The sequence below is a fragment of the Periplaneta americana genome, chromosome 9 (assembly GCF_040183065.1).
Source record: "Periplaneta americana isolate PAMFEO1 chromosome 9, P.americana_PAMFEO1_priV1, whole genome shotgun sequence".
Taxonomy (NCBI): domain Eukaryota; kingdom Metazoa; phylum Arthropoda; class Insecta; order Blattodea; family Blattidae; genus Periplaneta; species Periplaneta americana.
In genome coordinates, this window is record NC_091125.1 from 166213660 (window position 1) to 166230396 (window position 16737).

Consider the following 16737-nt stretch of genomic DNA (forward strand, 5'->3'; position numbering starts at 1 on the left):
AAGAAGTGAATGAAGAGAGTGAAAATTGTGATAACTTAATAAATCAGATTTTCTAATATAAGATTCGTGTAGCTGCATTATTTGAATCGGTAATTTTTTTTATAAACACAGATGTGTAACGATTAGGGAAAATACGGGAATTTTACTTGAAGCAACTAAGGAAATAGGTTTGAAAGTAAATCCCGAAAAGACAAAGTATATGATTATGTCTCGTGACGAGAATATTGTACGAAATAGAAATATAGAAATTGGAAATTTATCCTTTGAAGAGGTGGAAAAATTAAAATACCTGGGAGCAACAGTAACAAATATAAATGATACTCGGGAGGAAATTAAACACAGAATAAACATGGGAAATGCCTGTTATTATTCGGTTGAGAAGCTTTTATCATCCAGTCTCGTGTCAAAAAATCTGAAAGTTAGAATTTATAAAACAGTTATACTACCGGTTGTTCTATATGGTTGTGATACTTGGACTCTAACTTTGAGAGAGGAACATAGGTTAAAGGTGTTTGAGAATAAGGTGCTTAGGAAAATATTTGGGGCTAAGAGGGATGAAGTTACAGGAGAATGAAAGAAAGTTACAAAACACAGAACTGCACGCATTGTATTTTCCACCTGACATAATTAGGAACATTAAATCCCGACGTTTGAAATGGGCAGGGCATTTTGCCCTCGGTTGTACAATGCTTTAGCTAAATTACACCCAGAACTTCTAACATGTAACCCACTAACATATAGCAAGAAAATTAGAAACGTGTTAATATCTTCAATTTGATTAAATAAATTTATAGCCTATTAATCAACCTATATTATATTTGTATTCTATAATTTTGAAATATATATTAATCCTACTTTTCACGTGTGATATTATTCTTCTCTAGTGTTAATATTATATTATATAATTCCATTGCCGCTGTAATTATATTTTAGTTCCTATTTTATTTTACTTATTTATTGTTATTATTATTATTATTATTATTATTATTATTATTATTTCTTTTAATATTATATCTGAACTACGACCGAACACGTGCGCTGCTCATTCGGTCTCAAATTTTGTTAATACTACTGTATCTTCTTTTTATATTGCTTGTATTATTTTATTTTGTTTGTTTTGTAATTATATTCTTTATTCTGTATATTTAAATTCAAAAAATGAAATAAATAAAAAATAAATGTAGCACGTATGAGCGAATCCAGAAATGCATATAGAGTGTTAGTTGGGAGGCCGGATGGAAAAAGAACTTTAGGGAGGCCGAGACGTAGATGGGAAGATAATATTAAAATGGATTTGAGGGAGGTGGAATATGATGATAGAGAATGGATTAATCTTGCTCAGGATAGGGACCAATGGAGGGCTTATGTGAGGGCGGCAATGAACCTCCGGGTTCCTTAAAAGCCAGTAAGTAAGTAACTAAGTAAGTAAGTAAATCATTTTCTTTTAAATGTGTTGCATGTAGTCACGCATTCAACAGAGTTTTAAAATCTCCTCTCACTTTTTACATATCAAGAGAAAAATTGAAAGCACACTTCTGAAATAGCTGAATTTTTGTTGAAAATAAAATTCTCGTCACAGTAAAAGCACTTCTGCATTCAGAAACGGACAATTGATTTTAATTACTAGATTGGATTAAATTTCAATTTAGCTCCCAAGTTTTAGTGATATTTTAACGTATTTTATATCGTAAAAGATTAATAACACCAATTTCATTTGTTCCATCGTTACACCTTTCTGACAGTATCCAATTTTTAATACTTTTAATAGAGATATTACTACAACAAATACTGTAAATTAATGTATCGTGCCGTACTATTATGGCCTCGTGTTACGAAATGAGCGCTGGTTTGACTTCTCATGAAATTTCGGCCAGTGTATGGGACTGGTATCCACCCAGTACCGTGATAAATTTGAAGGACTACGATAGGTATTTGACATTATTATTATTATTATTATTATTATTATTATTATTATTATTATTATTATTATTATTATTATTATTACTGTGGCAGAGTGGATTGGAATAAACTGATCTGGATCCTAAAGAAAATTGTTGTTGATTGGAATGAGAGAATTCTGTTCAGTAATCTTTATATTATGAAACAACGAGTCAAAGTCAGGATAGGAGAAGAAATGTCAGAAGGAAGTGAAATTGGGAGAGGAGTACGTCAAGAATATCCTTCATCGCCTACCTTATTCAACATTTACTTAGAGAATTTAGTAAAGAACAGTTTTCAGAATATGGGAGGAGTGGTAGTAAGAGAAACAAGAATAAAGTGCATCGGATTTGCTGATGATATGACGTTGTAAGCAGAAGAGGAGATGATACTAAGGGATATACTACTGGAGCTAAATGACAGCTGTGAGCAGTATGGAATGAAGATAAATTCCAACAAGACGAAGATCATGGTCATAGAAAAAAAAAAGTAAAGAAGATAAATTTGCAAATTCTAAATAAAGCAGTAGAGCAATTGGACAGCTTCAAATACTTGGGGTGTAGATACTACAAGCTCCTGCCAGGAAGTCAAAAGGAGGATAGCAATGGCAAAGGAAGCTTTTAATAGAAAAAGGAGCATCTTCTACGGACCTCTGAGAAAGAACTAAGGAGGAGACTTGTGAATTGCTTTGTGTGGAGTGTAGCGTTATATGGGAGTAGAAACATGGAAATTACGACGAAGTGCAGAGAAGCGACTAGAAGCAATTGAAATGTGGATATGGAGAAGAATGGAGCGTGTGAAGTGGACAGACAGGACAAGAAACCAAGCTGTGTTGGAAAGAGTGGGTGAAGAAAGAATGATCCTGAAACTGATCAGGAAGAGAAAAATGAAATGTCAGGGTCACTGGCTGAGAAGGAACTGCCTTCTGAAGGAAAATATACTGGAGAATTTAGTGAAGAACTGTTTTCAGAACATGGGAGGAGTGATAGTAGGAGGAATAACAAAGTGCACTAGATTTGCTTATGATATAGCATTATTAACGGAAGAGATGATACTAAGGGATATGCTATTGGAGTTAAATGAGCAGTATGGAATCAAGATAAATGCCAAAGTAAGACGAAGACCATGGTTATAGGAAGAAAAGTAAATAAGGTAGGCAGTAGAACAACTGGACAACTTCAAATACTTGGGGTGTACTTTAAGCAGTAACATGAGGTGTTACCAGGAAGTCAAAAGAAGAATGGCAATGGCAAAGGAAGCTTTTAATAGAAAAAAAAGAGCATTTTCTGCCGTCCTACGGAGAAAGAACTAAGAAAGAGACTTGTGAAGTGCTTTGTATGGAGTGTAGCGTTATATGGGAGCAGAAACATATACATTACGACGAAGTGAAGAGAAGAGACTGGAAGCATTTGAAATGTAGATATGGAGAAGGATGAAGCGTGTGAAATGGACAGACAGAATAAGATACGAAGCTGTGTTGGAAAGAGTAGGTGATTCATTCATTCATTCATTCATTCATTCATTCATTCATTCATTCATTATATTCCATAGATCTTACATGAGCAATGAAGCTTTAAGTTGTGGAACAAGTCAAAATTTTACAATATTACAAATACAATTTTTACACATTTTTATAGTTTTACAATTTAGTAATTTTCTACAATTTTTACAATTTTGTGCAATTTTTTACAATATTTTAGAGAGATGTAGTGAGATGAGGTGAGGTCCGAGGATTCGCCAAAATATTACCCGGCATTTGCCTTTTGGTTTGGGGAAAACCTCGGAAAAACCCAACCAGGTAATCAAATCAAAGGGGGGTAATCTAATCAAAGGAGTTGATGCAAAGGACTCGCCATAGACCATGCTGAAACTGATCAGAAAAATATAAAGGAACTGTCTGGGTCACTGGTTGAAAAGAAACTGCCTACTGAAGGATGGATTTGGAAGGAATGGTGAACGGGAGAAGAGTTCGGGGCAGAAGAAGACATCAGATGATAGACGACATTAAGATATATGGATCATATGCGGAGACTAGGAGGAAGGCAGAAAGTAGGAAAGACTGGAGAATGCTGGGTTTGCAGTGAAAGGCCTGTCCTTGGGCAGAACACTGTGAATAAATGATCAGTCCAGAGAATAAGCTGTTAAAATCTGCAGTTTTTTTTATTACTTTCACTCTGTAAGTTAGACATTCCAATCCATGCCATTCCTGACTTATTTCAGTTACCGTATTAGAGCGAGGAGACGAAGAATACAATCGCAGTAAATAACTGAGTTACAGTCGGATAATTCGCATTGCCCAATGGCCAGATATTCGAGACCCCTCTGCGTCACTTTCCTTAGTTATTAAAGATGACGACCTCAGGTTGTGAACAGCTGCATGCCTTGAGCCTCGAGAATGAAATTAATTGCCTCTAATATAGAAGAACTGCGTGCCTTTCTCATTGTTCTCAAACTTTTTGAGCTCTGCCTGCCAGTGGAAAATTAGCTTCATTCCATTTCAGGCCCGCTCCGCTGAAATATATTTTTAATTAATTGGTTTATTCCACTGAATTCCAGACTTAATTATCTCTGATTGCCCTGCCATATAATTGACCATTTTATCACCTCGCTATTGGCTACATGAAAGGAGGGATCTCGGCGCACTACTCGATAATCAGATACTGCGCAATAATTAAAACAAAGTCCCGCTAAACAGTTCTCGCGTTACACGTGTTCAAACAGAGGACGCGTAATGAACTTCACAGCGAATTTAATAGTGCGACACCCCCGAAAGTGAGAGTTTTGTATTCACATCCTCTGCAGTGGCTCACAACAGTGTCGTCAGAACTCACTGAAATGGGTATCGGGTAAGGAGAGTATCGGAACATGCACCGTGGTGCGGAAGAAAGAGCTGCCGTAGCTGGTGCAGGCGATCAGTTCATCCATTCATTCATTTATTATATTCCATAGATCTTACATGAGCTATGAAGCTTTAAGATGTGGAACAAGTCAAAATTTTACAATATTACAATTACAATTTTTACAAATTTTTACAATATTTTACAATTTTTACAGTTTTACAATGTATTAATTTTCTATAATGATGAGGTGAGGTCCGAGGATTCGCCAAAAGATTACCTGGCATTTGCCTTTTAGTTGGGGAAAACCTCGGAGAAACTCAACCAGGTAATCAAATCAAAAGGGGTGAAATTAAATGATGCCGAGGACTCGCCATAGTCCATCCGGCTTCAGTCCCACGGCTGGGGAAAACCTCGGAAGAAACCATTCAATGAGACCAAAGGGGGATCCAACCCAAGCCCGAACGCAGCTCCGGATCAGCAGCCCAGCGAGTCTGCCGACTGAGCTACATCGATGGCTCTACTAAAAATATACAATACATAGCCAATCAGATTATTAAATTTACAAACGCAAACGATCATTCATAAGTTGAGCTATATGTATAATACAAAACAAGTAAGTTAATTAAATTTAAGGCATAAACAATTCAATCAGTTGTGATATACAGAAATTGATAATACATATCATGCAAACTACTTCAAATTACAAACAGAAACAATAAATCAATAGAGCTATACAGATTACTACTCAATTTAAAGCATATACAATTCATCGGCCAAAACTATACAAACATATATAATACAAAGTAAGCAGATTAATTCAATTTACAAGCATACTTTCATTAAGCTATACAAATTTGTGCAATTAATATCAAGTAGATTAATTGAATTTATAATCATAAACAATTCATCAATTGAACTATACAGACCACCATTCAATTTACAGCATATACAATTCATGAGTAGACCTACACAGACTAGTATTCATTTTAAAAGCATAAACAAATCATCAGCCAAACTATACAAACATATACAATCAAATTAGTTCAATTTACAAACTTATTTTCGTTAAGCTATACAAAACAGTACAATTTATATGAAGTAGATTAATTCAATTTATAAGCTTAAAAATCATCAGTTGACCTATACAGTATACTATTCAATTTACAGCATATGCAATTCATCAGTTATGCTAAACAACAGATTAAGTCAATATAAAAACATATTTTAGTTGGGCTATATAAAATTGTAGGCTACATATCGTTTTAAAGTAGAATAATTCAATTCAGTGGAGAGTAGCCAATAGCTGTAGACGAGGACGCTATTTGTCTTGCCGTTAAACATTATCATGTCGTAGCTCCTATGGTAGTTCATCAATCGCTCTGTAATTTTTAGTATTCATAGATAAATGTGTACGTTATGCATAAAAAAATTCGAAATATAAATCTTTTTTTGGAAAGTGAGAAAAAATACATAACCTATTCAAAATAGACATTGACACCCTCCAAAAGTTGGTAAGCGGCAAACTTTTTTATTTTTAATTTTAGATAGTGGATCAAAGCGAGAGAAATGTTTAGGAAGAATGAAAATAAGTTTTAAAAGTGGTTACTATTCAAAATCTTTATCAGTTTCCATGTTACGGCGAGATGAACAAGGGAGTATTTTTGCCTTGCGGACTTTTGTATCCAGAGTGACTGAACTTTTGTCTGTTAGAATTCGGGATCCTTGTAGAAATCGAGTTGGTTTCAAAATTGTTTTCGAAATGTTTCCAGTGCTTAAAGTTTTCGAGTTAATCGTGAGTTTTCGAAAAAAAAGTTCTGTTACATAAATAACATTTATGCTGATTAAACACTAGTATAAAAGACTTTGAAAATTCAGAAAAATGATAAGAATAACGTAGCTAGTAGTCTTCATATTTATTATTATTATTATTATTATTATTATTATTATTATTATTATTATTGCGGCCGGGTAGCTCACTTGGTAGAGCAGCTGGCTGCGGACTGGAAGGTCCGGAGTTCGATCCCAGGAGGTGACAGGATTTTTTTCTCGTTGCCAAACTTTCAGAACGGCCCCGAGGTTCACTCAGCCTCCTATAAAATTGAGTACCGGGTCCTTCCCGGGGTTAAAAGGCGGTCAGAGCGTGGTGCCGACCACACCACCTCATTCTAGTGCCGAGGTCATGGAAAGCATGGGACTCTACCTCCATGCCCCCCAAGTGCCTTCATGCCATGTTATGGGGATACCTTTACCTTTTATTATTAATTATTATTATTATTATTATTATTATTATTATTATTATTATTATTATTATTAATAAATATGGGAAATGCGTGTCATTATTCGGTTGAGAAGCTTTTATCATCCAGTCTGTTATCAAAAACTCTGAAAGTTAGAATTTATAAAACAGTTATATTACCGGTTGTTCTGTATGGTTGTGAAACATGGACTCTCACTTTGAGAGAGCGACACAGGTTAAGGGTGTTTGAGAATAAGGTGCTTAGGGTAATATTTGGGGCTAAGAGGGATGAAGTTACAGGAGAGCGGAGAAAGTTATACAACACAGAACTTCACGCATTGTATTCTTCACCCGACATGATTAGGAACATTAAATCCAGACGTTTGAAATGGGCAGGGCATGTAGCACGTACGGACGAATCCAGAAATGCATATAGAGTGTTAGATGTGAGACCGGAGGGAAAAAAATCTTTGGGGGGGCCGAGACGTAGATTGGAGGATAATATTAAAATGGATTTGAGGGAGGTGGGATATGATGGTAGAGAATGGATTAATCTTGCACAGGATAGGGACTGATGGCGGGCTTATGTAAGGGCGGCAAAGAACCTCCGGGTTACTTAAAAGCCAGTAAGTAAGTAAGTAAGTAAGTAATATGTTAGTATTCTGTTCTTTAACTTTTTTTTAAATTTTCACTGCTTGTATACTTTGTAAACTGGTAGACTGTAACAGAATTCCTACGGCCTTAACTCTGCCAGTATAAGTAAATAAATTATTATTATCATTATTATTATTATTATTATTATTATTATTGTTAGTATTATTATTATTAATATTAATATTATTATTATTACTATTACTATTATTACTACTACTATAATAATAATAATAATAATATTATTATTATTATTATTATTATTATTATTATTATTATTATTAGTCATTGTTGAAAAAATATTGAATTTCACTAATTTTCCATTATTCAGAGCATATGCCTCCTCTTAGCTGGTATAGAAATGAACGTACCGTGAGAATGTTTAATCGCGGTTTAAGTGAAAACTTAACCGTGGTTACTCTAACCGAAGTTCATCTACTGTACATGGCTGGAAGTCCAGAAATTTAATCTCAATTAAACAAGTGAAGTTTGTTCAGAATTGCGTAGTGTTCATAAAGTTACGATATAGTACTGAACGCCACCAACACTTAACATTCTCGTCTGTGGAGTTCAATTTAGCGTTGCTTTGGTAACGCCTTTTAGTCTGTTACTAAGCATTTCGCAATAAAATAACGTTTGTGCGAGATCGTGCGTATTTGCTTGTTTTCCGCACAGAACCAATACGCAGTAAGTGTGAAATACCACATTCAGTATTCCCAACGTAACACACATAACAATTTCCCTCTTCTTACCGCTTAAGCGCGACATTCATTTTACTGCTTTAGGCTTTTAACATATTATTTTTAGAGACGTTTAACATAGTAATAATTATAAATTGGAAACTTACCACTGCAATTTCACCTAAATTGCACTGTTAATTATTGTTTTTAAATATTTGCAAAAATTAAGTAAACTCTACAACACCACAAAAGTTACTGCATTTGTAATGCAAGTAACATTAAGGAAGCCGTGAAAAAATCAACACGATTCCAGCTGCCGATGTTATTACTGTAATATATTATATAAATAATATTGTTAAAATATTAAAATGAAAAATAAATCATTACATAACCTTACCGTTTGTTTTAAGTTCGCATTTATAGACTGGGGGGAAAAAAGACAGACGTATATCAAGGCCTGCTGGAGTATAGTAAACACAGAAAACATTTTATAGCAACAATGTTGAAGAAAGATATTTTGGTTCTCCGAAGTTGCCGTCATTAAACAGAAACCAACATGGAGATTCCATTGCAACTAATTAGAAATTTGTCTCTAAGGTATGTAATAAACGATCTTCGCACAAAATAATGTACGATACACGAGCGGTATGTTTGTTTTCATGTTCTCGGAAATTAAAAAAGCTCAACTACGTTTCGCTTTTTCAAGCTTTCCCTCGACCATGAAAACGTCAACATACCGCTCTTGTAACGTATATTACTATTATGATTCCGAGAAGAGGCTCTATGAAGGCGTATTCAAGGGATTTTGCAGTTACTGAAATACTAACATATTGAAATTGAACTTCCGTCGAGTTTCCCCATCTGGAATAATAGCACCGCAGAGGCGTTCGGCTTATACGTAAACAGGGGCAGACGCGATCGTTAATTTTCCCCGATTGGATGCATAGAGACAGCTGACGGCAAACAAACGCCGTGAGTTTCTCAATACCTTTTCAGCTCTGGCTAAACGAGAAGTTGAAAAGTTACTGTCGTCGTTTCAAGGGAGGTGATGAGATAGTAGAGAATTCCACTCAGTCAAGTCGATTTTTATACGTCACATTCAATGGGAAGAAAGTGTTGCTTTCACTCCCACAAAGCCGCCAAAACACTCACTGGCATTGCGGCATAGTCACGGCCTCCTATTATGTGTTCTAGTGGACGTTGAAAGGGTTTCAACGTGATCAAATGTAGGCAGACAGAGGATTTTATGCTGTCTTCACAGATAAGAGATGAGAGCGTCATTCTCTTGGAACTTGAACACGTGATTATTCTTCAAAGTAACTTCTTTTAGATGACAATTCCTTATATTTCGCCGAAAGCTTTTGAAAATAACTGGTATGACTTGATTTTACATTATATGCACTGGCATTATAACGAATTTCTGAGCAACTTTGTTGGAGTCAAAGGGAAATACAGACGTGGACAAATTATTAACAAAATTGACGATTTTTATGATAATTCTATTTATAAAATTTGACTTTCCAATTTAGACTAGAGTTGACAATTTTACATATTTCTATCATTACAGTAGATAGAAATATGCAAAAATGTCAAATGTAGGCTATTCTAAATTGAAGAGTCAAATTTTGTAAAAAAATATATACCGGTTTTCAATTTTGCTAATAATTTGTAAATATGCAAAAATGCCAAATGCAGTCTAAAGTGAAGAGTCAAATTTTATAAAAATATATAATAAAAATCTTCAGTTTTGCTAATAATTTGGAAATATCCAAAATGTCACCTGTAGTCCAAATTGAAGAGTCGAAGTTTTTAAAATATACAAAAAAATCTTTACTTTTGCTAATAATTTGTAAATTTGCAAAAATATCCATTGTAGTCTAAATAGAAGAGTCAAATTTTGTAAAAATATACAACACAATTCTTCAATTTTTCGAATAATTTGGAAATACACAGAGATGTCAACTGTAGTCTAAATTGAAGAATAATATTTTGTAAAAATATATAATAAAAATCTCCAATTTTTCTAATAATTTGTCCACGTTTGTAAATTGAACTAAGTTTGGAATAATTAATTCAATAAACTTGTACACTGACTTTCAAAGATTTCTGACCCTACTAATCGATAGTGATCAATAATTTGTTGCTATAAGTGTGGCTTCTTTAGTCAGTTTCTGTCAGATGCGTTTCCAATTCACTGTGGGCTAAAGCAAGGAGATGCACTATCACCTTTACTTTTTAACTTTGCTCTAGAGTATGCCATTAGGAAAGTCTAGGATAACAGAGAGGGCTTGGAATTGAACGGGTTACATCAGCTGCTTGTCTATGCGGATGACGTGAATATGTTAGGAGAAAATCCACAAACGATTAGGGAAAACACGGAAATTTTACTGGAAGCAAGTAAAGAGATAGGTTTGGAAGTCAATCCCGAAAAGACGAAGTATATGATTATGTCTCGTGACCAGAATATTGTACGAAATGGAAATATAAAATTGGAAATTTATCTTTCGAAGAGGTGGAGAAGTTAAAATTTCTTAGAGCAACAGTAACAAATATAAATGATACTCGGGAGGAAATTAAACACAGAATAAATATGGGAAATGCGCATTATTATTCGGTTGAGAAGCTTTTATCATCCAGTCTGCTGTCCAAAAATCTTAAAGTTAGAATTTATAAAACAGTTATATTACCGGTTGTTCTTTATGGTTGTGGAACTTGGATTCTCACTTTGAGAGAGGAACATAAGTTAAGGGTATTTGAGAATAAGTTGCTTACGAAAATATTTGGGACTAAGAGGTATGAAGTTACAGGAGAATGGAGAAAGTTACACAACACAGAACTGCACGCATTGTATTCTTCACCTAACATAATTAGAAGCATTAAATCCAGGCGTTTGAGAAGGGCAGGGCAAGTAGCACGTATGGGCGAATCCAGAAATGCATATAGAGTGTTAGTTGGGAGGCCGGAGGGAAAAGACCTCTAGGGAGGCTGAGACGTAGATGGGAAGATAATATTAAAATGGATTTAAGGGAGTTGGGATATGATGATAGAGACTGGATTAATCTTGCTCAGGATGGGGACCAATGGCGGGCTTATGTTAGGGCGGAAATGAACCTCCGGGTTCCTTAAAAGCCAGTAAGTAAGTAATTAAGTGGCTTCTTTAGACCTAATAAGCATATTTTGTTGGTTTATCACAATATGTTGAATATTTTATGAATTACTTCTGCGGGTTAACTCACTCTTCCACAGATATACTCATTCGTAATTCTTACGTTTTTACTTTCAATATACGTCTCCAAAACTTGGTGCCGGTGTCTCGTTTCCAGCATCGAGCCCCAAGTGCTTCGAGAGCAGTGCCATGGGCACGTCGTGCTATTAAAGTTGCATGTGCGCCTGGAACATCTGCAGACAGCACGGCATATCGGCAACTCGGTACATCAGTTATTTATTCCACTGCGACGCGAAGGTTCGAGTGACGACCTCTCGCCAGCGAGCTCTAAATCATCCGCGGTCCATTTTATGTAGTTTATTCGCAATCTCGTAACGGCCTGAAACCCCAGAGGGAAAACCGCATCTAAATCCTGCTTGGAGCACCTGATGCAATGCTACATACACTCCGATCGCCTCACAGTTAAATCATCCCGACCTGAGCGGAATTACTGCTTGAATATTAAGTGAGAGGCTTCAGTGAAACGAAGTAAAGGCTGTTAGGCCGCCTGCGAAGTCGTATGCATTTGCAGGTGATGTGCCTATGACATTCCGTTTCTTCACTTTCTTTCTTACTTCTGTTTTGTCTTTCCATTTTTATTTCTTTCTCGTTTTGTGTTCCCCATTACCTTTCCTTCTCTCTTCCAGGTTCCCTGTTCCTTTCTCGCACTTATTTTCCTTATTTCTTGTTCCCCTTGTTTCCAGCTTCTTATTATCCCTTCCTTATGTCATTATTTTCTACTATAGTCCCCATTTTTTATTACTACTCTTCCGTAATTCATTTTCTCTTCTCTTCTCTTGTCTTGTCTTCTATCCACTCCTCTCCCCTCCCCGTCCAGTCCCTCCCCTCCCTTCTCCTGTCATACTCTTCTCTTCTCTTCTCTCTCCTCTCCTCTCCTCTCCTCTCCTCTCCTCTCCTCTCCTCTCCTCTCCTCTCCTCTCCTCTCCTCTCCTCTCCTCTCCTCTCCTCTCCTCTCCTCTCCTCTCTCCTCTCCTCTCCTCTCCTCTCTCTCCTCTCCTCTCCTCTCCTCTCCTCTCCTCTCCTCTCTCTCTCTCTCTTCTCTTCTCTTTCTCTTCTCTTCTCTTTCTCTCTTCTCTTCTCTTCTCTTCTCTTCTCTTCTCTTCTCTTCTTCTTCTCTTCTCTTCTCTTCTCTTCTCTTCTCTTCTCTTCTCTTCTCTTCTCTTCTCTTCTCCATTCCCCTCCCTTCCCCTCCCTCCCCCTCCCGTCGCGTCCCCTCCCATCCCTTCCCTCCCCTCCCGTCCCATCCCCTCCCTCATGTCCCTAACCCTCCCCTTCCTTTCCGTCCCTTCCCCTCACTCTTCTCTTCTCCATTCCCCCTCCCCTCCCTTCCCCTCCCCCTCACTTCCCCTCCCCTCCCACTCAATTCCCCTCCCATCACCACACCTCCCCTCCCCTCCCGTCCCTTCATTCCCCTCCCGTCCCATCCCCTCCCCTCACGTCCCTTCCCCTCCACTTCCCTTCCGTCCCTTCCCCTCACTCTTCTCTTCTCTTCCCATCTCCCCTCCCCTCACTCTTCTCTTCTCTTTCCGTCCCTCCCCTCCTCTGCCCTTCCCTTCCCTCACCTACCCTCCCCTTCTCTTCTCTTCTCTTCTCTTCTCTTCTCTTCTCTTCTCTTCTCTTCTCTTCTCTTCTCTTCTCTTCTCTTCTCTTCTCTTCTCTTCTCCACCTCCCCTTCCATCCCCACCCCTTCAATCCCCCTCTTATATCCCCTCATCTCCTCTTCTCCTCTCCCCTCCCCTCTTCCCCCTCCCCTTCATTTCCCCTCCCGTCCCCTCCACCCACCATTCCCTCCCCTCCCCTCTAATCTCCTCTTCTTTACTCCCCCTCCCCTTCCCCCTCCCCTCCCTCCCCATCTCTCCTCTCCCCTCCCCTCTCCTCCCCTCCTCTTCGTTTTCTTCCTAATAAACAAATCTCTCAAAGTAGTTAATGGCTCTCAGCTACACACATACACACATAAAACTGATTCCGCCTGCCAAACCATTAAATACGTCCCACATGACAACACTGATATTTTGGCTGCCTAAACCCAAAAGAACGGTTTGAATCAGACACCAAGACGGTAGAAAGCTAAAATTGTGCCTCACTGGCCTTGCATACCTTGAAGAATCAATTCTCGATTTTGTGACATGTTGTCTCCGAGCTCCCTGGAGACTGCGGGGAGTTCAAATAGTCCGTCTCCATCCGGAGTGGAACTCGGACGCTTCCAGTCTGTGCTCCACCGCCTAAGCAAACTCTGCCCAACATTGTAACATATAATTATGTTTACATCCTGGTGGTTAAATTAATGTTCACATGTGAAGCGTCTACTTTGAGCTACAAGCGACAATAATTATATGTCTAGCATTCACGTACCCAGTTCCAGACCGTGATTGAAAAGTAGAGCGGCCTATGTGTGTCAAAACACTGTATCCTTACTTACAAACGGCTTTTACAGAACTCCGAGGTTCATTGCCGCCCTCACATAAGCCCGCCATCGGTCTCTATCCTGAGCAAGATTAATCCATTCCCTACCATCATATCCCTCCTCCCTCAAATCCATTTTAATATTATCTTCCCATCTACGTTCCGGCCTCCCCAAAGGTCTTTTCCCCTCAGGTCTCCCAATTAAGCTCACACATTTCTGGATCCATCCATACGTGCTACAAGCCCTGTCCATCTCAAACGTCTGCATTTAATGTTCCTAATTATGTCAGATGAAGAATACAATGCGTGGAGTTCTCCTTTCTCCTGTAATTTCATCTCTCTTAGCCCCAAATATTTTCTTAAGCACCTTATTCTCGAACAACTTTAATCTCTATTCCTCTCTCAAAATGAGAGCCCTGTATGTATTTTTTTCACATTTAATTTTCATTTTCACATTTTCGCCTTGATTATTTTTTATGTTTAATTTGTTTCATTTTCATAACATATGTGACTATAGTTTTATACTGTCTACATTAATTGGGGCTTTGCTCTGTTGTAGACAACATAAATAAATTAATAAATTAGTAAATTAATTAATGAATAAAGAAATATATTGTTGAATGAATGAATAAATAAACAAATTGTTGATTAAATGAATAAATAAATAAACGTATTATTAAATAAATAAATAAATAAATTAACAAATTGTTAAATAAATAAATAAATAAACAAATTGTTGAATAAATAAATAAACAAATTGTTGAATAAATAAATAAACAAATTGTTGAATAAATAAATGAACAAATTGTTGATTAAATGAATAAATAAATAAACTTATTGTTAAATAAATAAATCAGTAAATAAATAAACAAATTGTTAAATAAATAAATAAAAATAGTTGAATAAATAAATAAACAAATTATTGATTAAACGAATAAATAAATAAACTTATTGTTGAATAAATAAATAAACAAATTGTTGATTAAATGAATAAATAAATAAACTTATTGTTAAATAAATGAATAAATAAATAAACGAATTGTTGATTAAAGGAAATAAATAAATAAACATATTGTTAAATGAATGAATAAATAAATAAACAAATTGTTGAATAAATAAATAAGCAAATTGTTCAATAAATAAATAAACAAATTGTTGATTAAATGAATAAATAAATAAACTTATTGTGAAATAAATGAATAAATAAATAAACAAATTGTTGCTTAAATGAATAAATAAATAAACTTATTGTTAAATAAATGAATAAATAAATAAACAAATTGTTGAATAAATTAATAATTAAATAAACAAATTGTTAAATAAATGAATAAATAAATAAACAAATTATTGAATAAATGAATAAATAAATGAACAAATTATTGAATAAATGAATAAATAAATAAACATATTATTATATAAATGAATAAGTAAATAAACAATTGTTAAATAAATGAATAATTAAATAAACAAATTGTTAAATAAATGAATAAATAAATAAACAAATTGTTGAATAAATGAATAAATAAATAAATAAACAAATTGTTGAATAAATGAATAAATAAATAAACAATTTGTTGAATAAATAAATAAATAAATAAATAAACAAATTATTGAATAAATGAATAAATAAATAAATTATTATATAAATGAATAAGTAAATAAACAGTTGTTAAATAAATTAATAATTAAATAAACAATTGTTAAATAAATGAATAATTAAATAAACAAATTGTTAAATAAATAAATTGCTAAATATATAAATAAACAATTTGTTAAATAAATAAATAAGTAAATATGCTTCAAACGTCGTTTAAAATGTATTTTTCAATCTGTGCATTGGTGTAATTCCTACAATTTTTATTTACGTATTAACCTATGAACCTCAAATTTTTACCAAGGAATAAAAATGCAATGTTAAAATAAAATACCAAATTGCAATGCTCTATAATGTAGGCCTACCATTCCTGACATATTAAAATTCTTAATTAAATTTCTAATACCTAAATTCATATTCCATCAATGAGCACCATGCGCTCAACAGTCCCAAATTTCTATCTGCAAATTTGATATTTGCCTCACAAGACAAATATAAAGAAAGTAATTTGGGTTTTTCAAGAAACTGGTGATACTTTTCTATTAAACAAATTTTGAATATCGATATGATTTTCCTTTTCACATTTTATGTTATCTGTCAAAGATTCGTAAAATTATATGATCATTATTAGCACTATAAAAAAGCCGAAATCAGATTTTTAGTTCAGTATTTATACACAATTCCTGAAAATTTCAAGATAATTGCATGATAACTGTATCGCGTAGTGAGTTTTGAATCAAACAAAATGCTAACAAAAAAATCTTAGAAAAAAAAATTAATTTTAAAATTTCAGATGTGAAAAACTGTACATCATCCTGTTGTCCAAGAACTTTCCAGAGATAAGCGCCATATTAAAATAGAAAGTTTATTCAACAGTTATCTCACTAGAGATTTTGATTTTATCGGTAAATCTGCGATTGGAACAAAAAATTCAAAACTCGAGTGGGATTTAATTGACTATTACACGATTATAAGAAAGTATATAAAGATTAGAAGAAATAAAGTACTCTAATACAATAAAATATTAATTGACTTACTGAAATTCTATTTCACTAATGTTAGCTTCACCAAAACGTTTGAACGGAGCCGCCATTTTCAGTTGACTATCTATGCGGTAAACAAATGACGATCGCAAAACATGTTTTATAGAACCGTAAAGAAATTGCAGT

The 16737-nt window shown here is 34.9% G+C and overlaps 1 protein-coding gene across 1 annotated transcript in view; it reads left to right on the top strand.

Moving 5' to 3' along the window:
• The window catches only part of LOC138706707 (neuroligin-4, X-linked-like), a 638906-nt gene that overhangs the window by 98044 nt on the left and 524125 nt on the right, over nt 1-16737 (top strand). The window lies entirely within an intron of this gene.